This window comes from Triticum aestivum, chromosome 7D (assembly GCF_018294505.1).
Source record: "Triticum aestivum cultivar Chinese Spring chromosome 7D, IWGSC CS RefSeq v2.1, whole genome shotgun sequence".
Lineage (NCBI taxonomy): Eukaryota > Viridiplantae > Streptophyta > Magnoliopsida > Poales > Poaceae > Triticum > Triticum aestivum.
The window spans coordinates 563,725,753-563,741,802 of NC_057814.1; the positions used below are offsets into that span (position 1 = coordinate 563,725,753).

The following is a 16,050-nucleotide window of genomic DNA, read 5'->3' on the forward strand; positions in this document are numbered from 1 at the left end:
AAAACTTTTTCTTTTGCTGGTATGTGAAACTAGGTGGTATAAATTTAGCAACAATGTAATTAGCATAATCAGCATACCATGGAGCAGTACGAGAAGCATTTATGACAGCTAATTGTTCATCAGGAAAGCTATCATCAATAGGTAGTGGGTCATCAAGAACATTCTCTAACCTAGACAAGTTGTCTGCAACGGGGTTCTCAGCTCCCTTTCTATCAATAATATGCAAATCAAATTCTTGTAGCAAGAGAACCCATCTAATAAGTCTAGGTTTAGCATCTTTCTTTTCCATAAGGTATTTAATAGCAGCATGATCAGTGTGAACAGTTACTTTAGAATCAACAATATAAGGTCTGAACTTATCACAAGCAAATACAACTGCTAAAAATTCTTTTTCAGTAGTAGCATAATTTCTCTGGGCACTGTCTAGAGTTTTACTAGCATATTGGATAACATTTAATTTCTTATCAACTCTTTGTCCTAGAACAGCACCTACAGCATAATCACTAGCATCACACATAATTTCAAAGGGTAAATTCCAATCAGGTGGCTGAACAATAGGTGCAGAAATCAAGGCTTTCTTAAGTATTTCAAATGCTTCTACACAATCATCATCAAAGACAAAAGGAACATCTTTTTGTAAGAGATTAGTCAGAGGCCTAGAAATTTTTGAGAAGTCTTTAATGAACCTCCTATAAAAACCGGCATGACCAAGGAAACTTCTTATACCTTTAATGTCCTTAGGACACGACATCTTTTCAATAGCATCAACTTTAGCTTTATCAACTTCAATACCTCTTTCAGAAATTTTATGCCCCAAGACAATACCTTCATTAACCATAAAGTGGCACTTCTCCCAATTCAAGACAAGATTAGTTTCTTCACATCTCTGCAAAACTCGATCAAGGTTGCTTAAGCAATCATCAAAAGAAGTTCCATACACGGAGAAATCATCCATGAAAACCTCAACAATCTTTTCACAAAAGTCAGAGAATATAGCAGTCATACATCTTTGAAAGGTAGCAGGTGCATTACATAAACCAAAAGGCATACGTCTATAAGCAAAGGTACCGAAAGGGCAAGTAAAAGTGGTCTTTTCCTGATCCTCTTTTGACACAGGTATTTGAGAGAAACCAGAATAACCGTCTAGAAAGCAAAAATGTGTATGTTTGGATAATCTTTCTAGCATTTGATCAATAAAAGGTAAAGGGTAATGATCCTTTCTAGTAGCTTTATTTAATTTGCGGAAATCAATTACCATTCTATAACCTGTAACAATTCTTTGTGGGATCAATTCATCTTTATCATTAGGAACAACAGTAATACCTCCCTTCTTAGGGACACAATGGACAGGACTTACCCACTGACTATCAGCAACAGGATAAATTATACCTGCCTCCAGAAGCTTTAGTATTTCATTTCTTACCACTTCTTTCATCTTAGGATTTAACCGTCGTTGGTGATCAACAACCGGTTTAGCGTCTTTCTCCAATTTTATTTTGTGCTGGCATAGAGTGGGACTAATGCCCTTAAGATCATCAAGAGTATATCCAATAGCAGCACGGTGCTTCTTCAGAGTTTTCAATAATTTCTCTTCTTCCTGCTCTGAAAGGTTAGCACTAATAATAACAGGATATATCTTCTTTTCATCAAGATAAGCATATTTAAGAGTATCAGGTAATGGTTTAAGCTCAAACACGGGATCACCCTTGGGTGGAGGAGGATCCCCTAGAATTTCAACAGGCAAGTTGTGTTTCAAAATAGGTCCCTGTTTAAAGAATACTTCATCTATTTCCCTTCTTTCATTCATAAACATATCATTTTCATGGTCTAGCAAATATTGTTCTAAAGGATCATTAGGAGGCACGGCAATAGAAGCAAGACCAATAATTTCATCTTTACTAGGCAATTCTTTATCATGGGGTTGTCTACGAAATTTAGCAAAATTAAAATCATGAGACATATCCCCTAGACCAACAGTAACAATATCCTTTTCGCAGTCTATCTTAGCATTAACAGTATTCAAGAAGGGTCTACCAAATATAATGAGACGAAAGTCATCTTGTGGGGAAGCAAGAATAAGAAAATCAGTAGGATATTTAATTTTCCCACACAAGACTTCAACGTCTCTAACAATCCCAACTGGTGAAATAGTATCTCTATTGGCAAGCTTAATAGTAACATCAATATCGACTACACCATGATATCTTAGTTAAGGGCAGAAAAACTGCCGGTAAAAGTCGCTTTATGCGGCATGTGATTTGCCATGAAAGACTTTCCCCGGCAGATGCAAACCGCCCTGAAAAGTCCTGTCAGGAAATGTCTTTCTCGGCAGATACTTGAATTTCCAGCAGTTAATGTGCCCTCTATCTACGTTTTATTCCCGGCATATAGTTCTTTTCCCGGCAGATGTTGCTTCTCCAGCAGGCTATCTTTCCCGGCAGATTTGAGTATTCCTCGCAGTTATTTTGTCAGTGATTCTTAGAGCTCCTCGCAGCCCATCTGCCCATAAATGTACGTATTCCAAAAAAAAGTACAGTGGGATACTATTTATTTCTTTTACATTACAACAAACATGAGCTGATATCTCAACTTAGCATTGAAATCCATTCATGCCCAACAATAAAACATCCAACATATATGCTTCACATTTGTATATTACAAACCTAATAACAGATCATTTCCACAAATCAGATATGTGCAACACACTGGGTACACATGAAAAGATCATTCTAAGTTAGCATCTTTACTTTGTAGCCTTTCTAGGTCAATACAATATAATTTCAAAACTGAACTTATATGGTCTTCAAGCCGAGTGAAGAAAATGGTTGCACAAGGTGAGTAGATCACTAGCCTTGAAGCACGCGTTGCCAACCTGAAAAAAAATTAAGTCAATTGGCATGTACATTACTGAACCGAGTAATTTATTCGTTTGGCTTCTGAAAAGTGAAGCACATAAAAAATATGTCCACATAAGTGGTTCACGAATTAGAACAACTGTGAAGGAAATGCAACCCTCCGTTTCTGGTTGTGTCAAGGAAAAACATGTGCAAAGAGCCTGATGAACTTCTGGCAGCAAAAACATCAGGCTGGGCGATGCACGGCCGAAATGCGAGCGAGTAAATTGTTGATGGATATGCTCCCACTGAAACCTATGTAACTGTTGATGTAACAATGTAAAACGAGATTAGTCAAAATGGCAAAGTAGTTATCATGGTTGTAGAACAAAGATCAATAATGTTCACCTTAGTTGCTTGTGCCACGGTATATACTCTAATCATAGTCCCCTTCTCAGAAGTTGTTACCAGACATGGGCATCTACCTGTTGATCAATTACGATGAGGAAAAAGATATCAGTGAAAAGACATATACATATCTTCAGATTACTAGGGTTGAGATAAGTCCCAAAGTTGACTGAAAACTGTAGGAAAATAAATCTGGTCTAGAAAAAAAGAGGTTCACATAATGTTTTTCCCACGTATATAAATTAAATATTGTCCATACCACCACAGTTGCATGACCATTACCTTTTCTTTTTTATGCCTTGAAAAGGCAGAAAGAGATCCAAAATAATCAATGAGTAGTTGGTTTTTATAGTGATATCTCTCAAGAAAGATCCAGCACTTGGAAAACTGTAAAAATCCGTAGATGCAATGATGTTTACTCAGCTGTACAAATGATACGGAAGGAATTAAACCGTGTGGAAGTTACTTGACATATCAATTCAGTATCTGATGCTTTATACACTAGAGTGGATCCCTTGGATTCAGGAGCTGTAAATCCGTATATGCAGTGAACTTTACAAAGCTCGCATGAAACTACAATAAAAAAGGTCATTTTAATATATCACCTAGCAGACACTACAAATTGCAAATCAAACAAGTACATGTTACAAAAAAGGCTATTCTATATGAGAACAAATGTTTGTCGGTGATTAACAAATACATGTTTGCTCATCATAAAACTTGAAGAATAAATTAGCATTGATGATTATTTACATCAAGGTTCTTACCTGCAACATCCATATATGTTCTACATAGTTGACACTGCACGAACCGAGAGAAGGATTTTTCATGGCGGGCAAGTATATTAGTTGCACAAGGTTCCTGCAATTTCCATATCGGCAAATATTTCAGTAAAACGGCAAAGAACATAAATGAAGATATATCCAGAATCTTTATATGTGAAGCATTTAATTCCGCACCAAGCTAACATAGACAGGATCCCCAACAAACCAAACACATCAGCAACCCATTAACGGCAATACTGTAATACACATCAATTTATTGAGGCTATATGCGGGCAGAGCATGGGCACTAACCATCTAACTATGACAGTTACATGGCTGGCGATGGTGTATCCTTCACCAGATCAGAAGGCACAAGGAGAGACAGGAGATGGTTAGGGGGTTCAGCTAATATCGAGTAAAAGTGCAAGTTTCATTAACAACTAACAAAGCTCCAGATCATACATGAAAGTGCCAGACGACTAACTGCTAGTATTAGCTAACAAGGTGCCAAAATTCCCACCATTCAGGAAAGTGCTCTTTTTCACATTAAGTGCTAGAAATCCATTTGAATGTTCATAGGAAAGTTCTATAAGAATATGAAAGTTCCAATTTGATCAAAATTTCTACTAGACTACCCCTGCTACAATTTATTTAACACAATGGCCACCACTACATACACAAGTGAGGAAGGGAGAGATGGAAACAGGGGATGGGGAGCAGCACAGCCTCACCGGATCGGAGAAGAGGCAAGTCGCATGCAGAGCAGGCAAATCACTGGGGGAGGCAACTCGTCGAAGCCACGAGACAGAGGACGAAGCACTGGTCGGAGCTTGGGTGCTGCACCTCTTCCTCCTCGGGTTGGTGGTGTCCTAGCGACGGCGACCTCCACACGTGGATGCAGAGACGGCGGTCTCGGCATGTTTTCGACCACCACCTGCTGATGGTGTCCTATGACGAGGAGGGATCCAGGTGGGTGGTGGTGGCCGGATGCGAGGCCGGGGTGGCCGGATCTGACTCAAGCAGGGGGAGGATGGCACGCCACGGCGGCTCATCGGAGATGAGTGCTCATCGCCAGCTGGGGAGAGGCCGAAGCTCAAAGAGGCAGGCACAACCACACAGCTGGAAGGGAGGAGAGGTGGCGAGCGGCGGGTAGAGGAGAGGGAAGGCGGGGCGGCGACGAGGCTCTCTCCCTCCAGATCCAGATCGGGGGAGAGGAGGAGCGACAAGAGAGGGGGGGCGGATGCTTGGCGAGGCAGTACTGGATGATGGGGAGGGGGCGGCAGCACTAGGTGCGGTGTGGGTGGGGGTCCATGGAGCCGGCACTGGGCGGAGTTGGTGTGTGGCGATGGGGATCGATGGTGAGTGCGGCGGCTCAGGGAAGGAAGAAGCTGCGGGGACTGGATGCAGTGAACGGGAAAAATAATTAGGCCACATGGAACGGAACCGCTTCTAGAGACTTCTATCGTGTTTCACTTCCCCTGCCTGCCTCGCGTGCTTTAATTTTAGGCTCGAAATTTTACATCCCTGCCAACGTGCTTACCGGCGGTGAATACGCCCTTGTTTACTTTTCAGGGCAGACGTGGTGACCCTAAAATTTCCGGCAGATGAAGTGCCCTTCTTGGCTTAACATTCCCTGTAAATAGCATGCCCTATAAAATTTTGCCCGGCAGTTATGTGCCCTGGATTCTCAATCTTTCCCGGCAATTGATTGCCCTTAAAGTTTTGTCGTGGTGTAGTGATCTTCTATCTCAGCAGGTGCAATATCATGCATAATTTCTTTATATAAAGTATAAGTTATTGCATTGACACTAGCACCCATATTACATAAACCATGATAACAGTGATCTCCTATTTTAACAGAAACAATATGCATGCCAACAACAGGTCTATGTTTATTTTTAGTATCGGGTCTAGCAATTCTAGCAGCTTCATCACAAGAGAGTAACAAGAGAGTATGCACAAGAGAGTAACACTCGCTCGAAGTTTTAAGGAAAGAGTATTTTATCTTTGTTTTGATTTTGAAGCAACGATTTTGGCAAGTTGCCCTCGGCTTCTTTGGCATCAAATTTAACCGTCCATTCATCTATGAGATTTGTGTTAATGAACCCAATGTCCAAGATTTGTGCTTTACTGCATTCGACGATCTTCAATATGCATAATATAGTGAGGATAATTATATATACATGCAATGAAAAAGCTGAGCTATATATAGAGACTTAATTACATAAGTAGTACTTACAGACAGTAGCAAGTGACGATTATTTTATCGAGGGCCTTTTGATTGAAAAACTGGAAGAACTCCTCAAATGGAACCGACTACAGATCAATTGCAACGAGGTCATGCTCCTCTTTAACTCTCAGCGTCAAAATATCCTTCCCAGATTTGCAGGTGTCCATGTACGACTTATGGAATCTTCGCATCATGGTTGTTAGAGGAGGATAACCAGGTTTGACGAGAGGCTTCCCGTACCGGTATTTGTGTTCATCCACCTCCATTGTTTCAAAATGTGCATCGTCGGGCAGGTAATCACCAAGATTGGTACCGGGCAGCATCCCCGGCAGATTTACGACAATATCGCTAGACACCTTTAGCGGGGGGCACGATTGGTTCGCCCGTTCGCCGAGCTGGGGAATTTTTTCCCACTTCTTCGTTCTTGTAACCTTTTTTCACTTGAAGTAGTTCTCAACCGGCGCGCTTCTTGCACTACCTTTTTAAGAGCGCGGACATGGTTGTCATCGGCGGAGGCGGTGGTGGTCGCTTCAGGGCATCCAAAGTGCGCTGAACTTTCACCTTATCTATCTTCTCCTTCGGAGGTGGAGGTTTCTTTGCAAAAAATCCTTCACTTCGGCTTGACAGATCTTTGCATTTTCCTGTTCGGTCATCTCGTATGGTAACTTCTCTAGAGGCTTGAGAGATGGACCGAATCTGTATTGCCTCCTGCCTCTGGCTGTACTGCTAGATGCCGGAGCAGCTGCGACTGTCTTCTTTCATTGCTTACGAGGCGGAGAAGAAGGAGGCGGAGTGCTACGACACGCCGGAGCAGCCAAAGCGGTGGCGGCTCTCTTCCGCCCTTGTTGACGAGGCGGAGGAGGAGGTGGCCTGCTCGGACGCGCCGGCGCAAGCGGAGAAGGAGGCGGAGTGCCGCCACGTGCCTGAGCAGCCGGAGAAGGAGGCGGAGTGCCCTGATCACTCGCCGGAGGAGGAGGTGGAGTGCCCTGACTCGCTAGAGGAGGAGGACAAGGAGGCGGAGGCATCCAGTTCGGAAGCTTGATGAGCTCCTTCCGCCATAGACATGGAGTCTTCAGAGCAAGACCCAGCTGAGTCTCCCCTTCACCGGTAGGGTGGTCAAGCTCGAGCTCCTCAAATCCCTCTGTTATTTCATCGACCATCACAACAACATATAGCCTTGTGGAATCGGAAGGCAGTGAAAAGTTGTGCCGGGTTGAGGAGGTGCAACAGAGCCGACAGCCGCCTTGACTTTGAGGTGCCCCCATTGCGCCATAAGGTGGCAATCTTGAGCCTCCGTGATAGCATCCACGGGGTAGCTGGGAGCTGTGAAGTCAGGCTGCTGAAGGAGCTCGGTGGAAGCCACGCCGCTTCTCCACTGAGATGGCAGGGTAGCTTCTGGGATAGCTCCGGCAGGTCGCTGGCTCTGAACTACTGCTTGTTGTTCCTCTAGCGCCCGTACCCTTGCATTCGGGTTTTGTAGTTCGGTCAGCTCCACTTTCCTCTTCCTCTCCCGGGTTTTGTAACCGTCTGCGCTGGGAAACCCAACCTTCCACGCAACGGAGCCTGCCGTGCCTCGTGTTCTTCCTGGGTGCTCAGGATTGCCGAGGGCCTGTGTGAGCTCGTCGTTCTCTCTGTCGGGAATGAACTTCCCTTGCTGCGCTGCGTCGATATACTGCTGAAGCTTCTTGACGGGTATGTCAAGTTGGTCGTTCGTCCAAACGCACTTCCCTGTTTCAGGGTCCTAGGTTCCCCCAACCCCAAAGAACCAAGTCCTTAAAACGGTCTGGCCAGTGCAATGTCTCTGGTTCGACCCCTTTATCAAGCAGGTCATTCTCAGCCTTGTCCCACAACGGTCGGGCTTTGAGGTAGCCACCTGAACCCATGCGATGGTGAAGCTCCTTCTTTGCAGCATTTTTCTTGCTTGCCACTGACATCTTCTTACTCTTCTTCGATGTCTTGTGGGCCACAAATGCGTCCCAGTGATCTCTTATCTTCTCAAATCGGCCGGTGAATTCTAGAGTCTTCTCTTTGTCGACAAACATTGTTTTCAACTCATTCTTCCACCTCCTGAATAGATCTGCTATCTTCTTAAGAGCATGAGCCTTGACCAAAGGCTCCATAACTGGCTTCTCCGGATCCTCCTCTGGCGGTAGGGTGAAATTTGCCTTCATCTTGGTCCAAAGATCACCTTTCTGCCTATCGTTGACATAAGACACCTGAGGGTCTTCTTACTTAGGCTTATACCATTGGTGGATGCTGATCGGGATCATGTCCCTAACAAGAACCCCGCACTGAGCAGATAATGCTTCCTTGGTCCGGATGGGTTCAATCGGTTGGCCATCAATTAGCTAGTCAGCACAGGCTTAATTAATATATATATCTGGCCGGACTCCGTTCGGTCACCGGAGCCATCATCACGGTGTCCTTCTTCCACCGGCATTCGGTCACCGGAGCCATCATAATCATGTCCTTCCACCTCCATTGTTCGATGACCGTAGCCTGCTTCACCCTCTCCTTCCAGACCATCAGTGTCGTTGGGATACGACATGACATCACCTCCGCCGAGGATTATGTCCCCCAACACCTGTTCTGCTTCCAAGTCTCGGTGCTCCATAGTTTCTGCAAATATTACAACATGGCAATTAATATACAAACATGACAGATGGATATATTAGTGGCAAACATAGACCTAGCTAGCTAATCACAACAAGGAATCATATTAGTGGCCTCGACAACGCTTCTAGGGTTTGGGTCGGACCGCCTCTCTCATGAATGTCCGACGTCCGGACCGACAAGGATTTAACAAAAGGACGCCATTCTGGATGTGCAGAAAATGGTCCCTATTTTTCCTGATCTCATCTACCCTTCTATATGTCACGTTGTCTAGTGTCAAAGGATTCAAGAAAACCATGTTTTCATCATTAGTCGGAAGTAACAGGCGCATGATGGTATGAAGCTCTCCGAAATTATTTTGGAACGGAGTCTTGAGAGGATAATTCGCTTTTTGATACGAAGTTCAGCAAGAGCCTTTCGAATATCGCTATTTGGATGGACTTTGCTGAAGTTCGTACCAAAAGGCGAATTATCCTATCAGGACTCCGTTCCAAAACAATTTTGGAGAGCTTCATACCATCATGCGCCTGTTACTTCCGGCGAATTATGAAACCATGGATTTCTTCAATACTTTGACACAAGAGAACATGCACATATCTAATGGTAGATGAGATCAGGAAAAATATGGATCAACTTAATTATGCACATCCATAATGGGGGCATTCTTGATAAATCTGGACCCTCGACCCCTGGACGACCCTCGACCCCTCGACGACCCTTGACCATCGACCCCTCGGCGACCCTCGACCCTCTACCCTAGTTCACGACCCTCAACCGCTCGGTGATCCACGACCCTCTACCCTAGTTCCCGACCCTCGACCCCCTCATGTCACGTTTGTCTAGTGTCAAAGGATTCAACAAAACCATGTCTTCATCATTAGGCGAAAGTAACAGGCGCATGATGGTACGAAGCTCTCCAAATTTATTTTGGAACGGAGTCACAGATAGGATAATTCGCTTTTTGGTACAAGGTTCAGCGAGAGCCTTCCGAATATCGCTATTTGGAAGGCCTTTGGTGAAATTCATACCAAAAGGCAGATTATCCTATCCGGGACTCCGTTCCAGAATAACTTTGGAGGAATTCGTACCATCATGCACCGGTTACTTCCGGCTAATGATGAAGCCATGGATTTCTTCGATAGTTTGACACAAGGCAACCTCTTGACGCCTCGGCATTCCTCGACCCTCAACCCCTTGACAACCTCGACCCTTGAACCCTCGACCCCTCGGTGACCCTCGACCCTCTACCCTAGTTCTCGACCCTCGACCCCTCGGCGATCCTCGACACCCTCCTTCCCGATAATAATTAAGAAGAGGAAGGAGAAAAAAAAAAGAGGAGAAGAAGAAAAAAAAGGAGAATAAGAAGGAATAGAGGAGAAGAAGAAAAAATCTATTTCTTCTTCTTCTCCTCTTTTCCTTCTTTTTCTCCTCTTTTTTTTCTTCTTCTTTCTCTTCTTATTTTTTCTCCTCTTCTTCTCTTTTTTCTCCCCTTTTTACTCTCCTTCTTTTTCTTCCTTTTTCCTAGATAAAACTTTTCTAAAAATGTAACTTTTGCCGCTCACGTAGAGTTATCGGGGAGGGGTTATATCGACCCCCCCTCATGTTGAAGTTATCGGGGAGGGGGTATATCGACCCCCCACCCTCATGTTGAAGTTATCGGGGAGGGGGTATATCGACTCCCCCCCCCCTCCTCGCCCCCGATGTCTACAACACAACCTTCTTGGGCCTCCAAGTGCAGAGGTTTGTAGGACAGTAGCAAATTTACCTCAAGTGGATGACCTAAGGTTTATCAATCCGTGGGAGGCGTAGGATGAAGATGGTCTCTCTCAAGCAACCCTGCAACCAAATAACAAACAGTCTCTTGTGTCCCCAACACACCCAATACAATGGTAAATTGTATAGGTGCACTAGTTCGGCGAAGAGATGGTGATACAAGTGCAATATGGATGGTAGATATGGGTATTTGTAATCTGAAAATATAAAAACAGCAAGGTAACTGATGATAAAAGTGAGCGTAAACGGTATTGCAATGAAACAAGGCCTAGGGTTCATACTTTCACTAGTGCAAGTTCTCTCAACAATAATAACATAATTGGATCATATAACTATCCCTCAACATGCAACAAAGAGTCACTCCAAAGTCACTAATAGCGGAGAACAAACGAAGAGATTATGGTAGGGTACGAAACCACCTCAAAGTTATCCTTTCTGATCGATCTATTCAAGAGTACGTAGTAAAATAACATGAAGCTATTCTTTCCGTTCGATCTATCATAGAGTTCGTACTAGAATAACACTTTAAGACACAAATCAACCAAAACCCTAATGTCACCTAGATAATCCAATGTCACCTCAAGTATCCGCGGGTATGATTATACGATATGCATCACACAATCTCAGATTCATTTATTCAAACAAACACAAAGTACTTCAAAGAGTGCCCCAAAGTTTCTACCGGAGAGTCAAGACGAAAACGTGTGCCAACCCCTATGCATAAGTTCACGAGGTCACGGAACCAGCAAGTTGATCACCAAAATATACATCAAGTGAATCACGTGATATCCCATTGTCACCACAGATACGCACATGCAGGACATACATCAAGTGTTCTCAAATCCTTAAAGACTCAATCTGATAAGATAACTTCAAAGGGAAAACTCAATCCATTACAAGAGAGTAGAGAGGGAGAAACATCATAAGATCCAACTATAATAGCAAAGCTCGCGATACATCAGGATCGTATCACCTCAAGAACACGAGAGACAGATCAAACACATAGCTACTGGTACATACCCTCAGCCCTGAGGGTGAACTACTCCCTCCTCGTCATGGAGAGCGCCGGGATGATGAAGATGGCCACCGGTGATGGTGTTGGGGAATGTAGTAATTTCAAAAAAATTCCTACGCACACGCAAGATCATGGTGATGCATAGCAACGAGAGGGGAGAGTGTTGTCCACGTACCCTCGTAGACCGACAGCGGAAGCGTTATCACAACGCGGTTGATGTAGTCGTACGTCTTCACGATCCGACCGATCAAGTACCGAACGCACGGCACCTCCGAGTTCTACACACGTTCAGCTCGATGACGTCCCTCGAACTCCGATCCAGCCGAGTGTTGAGGGAGAGTTTCGTCAGCACGACGGCATGGTGACGATGATGATGTTCCACCGACGCAGGGCTTCGCCTAAGCTCCGCAACGGTATTATAGAGGTGTAATATGGTGGAGGGGGGCACCGCACACGGCTAAGAGATCTCAAGGATCAATTGTTGTGTCTATGGGGTGCCCCCTTGCCCCCGTATATAAAGGATCAAGGGGGAGGCAGCCGGCCAAGGGGTGAGGCGCGCCATAGGGGGGAGTCCTACTCCCACCGGGAGTAGGACTCCTCCTTTCCTTGTGGGAGTAGGAGAAGGGAAGGGGGAAGGAGAAAGAAGGAAGGGTGCGCCCCCCTTCCCTAGTCCAATTCGGACCAGACCATGGGGAGGGGTGCGGCCACCTTTTGAGGCCTTTCTCTCCTTTCCCATATGGCCCATTAAGGCCCAATACGAATTCCCGCAACTAACTCATTAGTTGGCAAGTCTCTTTACTCGTTCCGTAATACATCATCCCGCAACTAACTCATTAGTCACAATGCTTGCAAGGCTTATAGTGATGTGCATTACCGAGTGGGCCCAGAGATACCTCTCCGACAATCGGAGTGACAAATCCTAATCTCGAAATACGCCAACCCAACAAGTACCTTTGGAGACACCTGTAGAGCACCTTTATAATCACCCATTTACGTTGTGACGTTTGGTAGCACACAAAGTGTTCCTCCGGTAAACGGGACTTGCATAATCTCATAGTCATAGGAACATGTATAAGTCATGAAGAAAGCAATAGCAACATACTAAACGATCGGGTGCTAAGCTAACGGAATGGGTCAAGTCAATCACGTCATTCTCCTAATGAGGTGATCCCGTTAATCAAATGACAACTCATGTCTATGGCTAGGAAACATAACCATCTTTGATTAACGAGCTAGTCAAGTAGAGGCATACTAGTGACACTCTGTTTGTCTATGTATTCACACATGTATTATGTTTTCGGTTAATACAATTCTAGCATGAATAATAAACATTTATCATGATATAAGGAAATAAATAATAACTTTATTATTGCCTCTAGGGCATATTTCCTTCAGATGGATCCCCCCTCCGGCAGGGTGCCGGAACAGGGTCCCGATTGGTTTTTGGTGGCTACAGAGGCTTGCGGCGGCGGAACTCCCGATCTATTTTGTTCCCCGATGTTTTTAGGGTATATGGATATATATAGGCGAAAGAAGTCGGCCTGGGGAGCCACGAGGGGCCCACGAGGGTGGGGAGCGCGCCCAGGGGGGCAGGCGTGCCTCCCTGCCTCGTGGCCACCTTGTTGCTTCCCTGGTGTACACTCCAAGTCTCCTGGATTGCTTCCGTTCCAAAAATAACTCTCCCGAAGGTTTCATTCTGTTTGGACTCCGTTTGATATTCCTTTTCTTCGAAACACTGAAATAGGCAAGAAAACAACAATTTGGGCTGGGCCTCCGGTTAATAGGTTAGTCCCAAAAATAATATAAAAGTGTTTAATAAAATCCAGAAACATCCAAAACAGATAATATAATAGCATGGAACAATAAAAAATTATAGATACGTTGGAGACGTATCAGCATCCCAAGCTTAATTCCTGCTCGTCCTCGAGTAGGTGAATGATAAAAACAGAATTTTTGATGTGGAATGCTTCTTAGCATAGTTCTCAATGTAAATATTTTTATTGTGGCATGAATATTTAGATCCGAAAGATTCAAGATAAAAGTTTAATGTTGACATAAAAACAATAATACTTCAAACATGCTAACCAAGCAATTATGTCTTATCAAAATAACATAGCCAAAGAAAGCTTATCCCTACAAAATCATATAGTTAGGCCATGTTTCAATATTGTCACACAAACGTTCTCATCTTGCATAACCCCGATGACAAGCCGAGCAATTGGTTCATACTTTTAACGCGCTTCAGCCTTTTCAACTCTTATGCAATACATGAGCGCAAGCCATGGATATAGCACTATGGGTGGAGTAAAGTATAATGATGGGGGTTATGAGAGAAGACAAAAAGGTAGAAAGTCTCACATTGACGCGGCTAATCAATAGGTTATGGAGGTGCCCATCAATTGATGTCAATGAGAGGATTAGGGATTGCCATGCAACGGATGCACTAGAGCTATAAATGTATGAAAGCTCAACGAAGGAAACTAAGTGGGTGTGCATCCAACTTGCTTGCTCACGAAGACCTAGGGCATTTTGAGGAAGCCCATCATTGGAATATACAAGCCAAGTTCTATAATGTAAAATTCCCACTAGTATATGAAAATGACAACATAGGAGACTCTCTATCATGAAGATCATGGAGCTACTTTTAAAGCACAAGTGTGGTAAAAGGATAGTAACATTGTCCCTTCTCTCTTTTTCTCTCATTTTTTGGGCCTTTCTCTTTTTTTATGGCCTCCTTTTTTTTCTCTTTTTTTTATTTGGGCTTCTTTGGCCTCTTTTATTTATTTTTTCGTCCGGAGTCTCATCCCGACTTGTGGGGGAATCATAATCTCCATCATCCTTTCCTCACATGGGACAATGCTCTAATAATGATGATCATCACACTTTTATTACTTACAACTCAACAATTACAACTCAATGCTTAGAACAAAATATGACTCCATGTGAATGCCTCCGGCGGTGTACCGGGATATGCGATGAATCAAGAGTGACATGTATGAAAAATTATTAATGGTGGCTTTGCCACAAATACGATGTCAACTACATGATCATGCAAAGCAATATGACAATGATGAAGCGTGTCATAATAAACGTAACGGTGGAAAGTTGCATGGCAATATATCTCGGAATGGCTATGAAAATGACATGATAGGTAGGTATGGCGGCTGCTTTGAGGAAGATATAAGGAGGCTTATATGTGATAGAGCGTATCATATCACGGGGTTTGGATGCACCAGCGAAATTTGCACCAACTCTCAAGGTAAGAAAGGGTAATGCACGGTACCGTAGAGGCTAGAAAATTGTGGAAGTTTGAGAGTGCGTATAATCCATGGACTCACATTAGTCATAAAGAACTCATATACTTATTGCAAAAGTTTATTAGCCCTCGAAGCAAAGTACTACTACGCATGCCCCTAGAGGGATAGATTGGTAGGAAAAGACCATCGCTCGTCCCCGACCGCCACTCATAAGGAAAGCAATAAAAGAACACCTATGTGTCAAAATTGTTACACAACTTTTACCATACGTGCATGCTACGGGACTTGCCAACTTTAACACAAGTATTTCTCAATTTCACAATTACTCAACTAGCACACTCTAATATTACCACCTTTATATCTCAAAACACTTATCAAGTATCTAACTTCTCATGATATTCAATGAACCTAATATGGAAGATTAATTTCACAAATAAAGCAAATTACCATGCTGTTTAAGACTCTCAAAATAATATAAGTGAAGCATGAGAGATCAATAATTTCTATAAAATACAACCACCACCGTGCTCTGCAGCACTAGAGCAAATGACAAACTACTTCAAAAATATATAAGTGAAGATTAATGAGTAGTTAAATAATTATGTAGCTATGTGAAGACTCTCTAACATTTAAGAATTTCAGATCTTGGTATTTTATTCAAACAGCAAGCAAAACAAAAGAAAATAAAATGACGCTCCAAGCAAAACACATATCATGTGGTGAATAAAAATATAGCTCCAAGTAAAGTTACCGATGAACGAAGACGAAAGAGGGGATGCCTTCCGGGGCATCCCCAAGCTTAGACGCTTGGTTATCCTTGAATATTACCTTGGGGTGACTTGGGCATCCCCAATATTAGGCTCTTGCCACTCCTTATTCCATAGTCCATCGAATCTTTACCCAAAACTTGAAAACTTCACAACACAAAACTTAACAAAAAACTCGTAAGCTCCGTTAGCGAAAGAAAACAAAACACCACTTCAAGGTACTGTATTGAACTCATTCTTTATTTATATTGGTGTTAAACTTACTGTATTCCAACTTCTCTATGGTTTATAAACTCTTTTACTAGCCATAGACTCATCAAAATAAGCAAACAACACACTAAAAACAGAATCTGTCAAAAACAGAACAGTCTGTAGTAATCTGTAACTAA

General features: G+C 43.4%; 1 long non-coding RNA gene across 2 annotated transcripts; it reads right to left on the reverse strand.

Moving 5' to 3' along the window:
* Positions 1 to 2,578: 2,578 nt before the first annotated feature.
* On the reverse strand, positions 2,579 to 5,439 carry LOC123165808 (uncharacterized). Of its 2 annotated transcripts, none has more exons than XR_006483195.1 (5): positions 4,738 to 5,439; positions 4,010 to 4,103; positions 3,525 to 3,815; positions 3,243 to 3,319; positions 2,579 to 3,157 (listed from the first exon to the last, which is right to left on the reverse strand). It is a non-coding gene; the product is annotated as an uncharacterized lncRNA (long non-coding RNA). The 2 variants fall into 2 exon arrangements; XR_006483194.1 differs by having other exon boundaries at positions 3,525 to 3,665; positions 4,738 to 5,426.
* Positions 5,440 to 16,050: the final 10,611 nt, after the last annotated feature.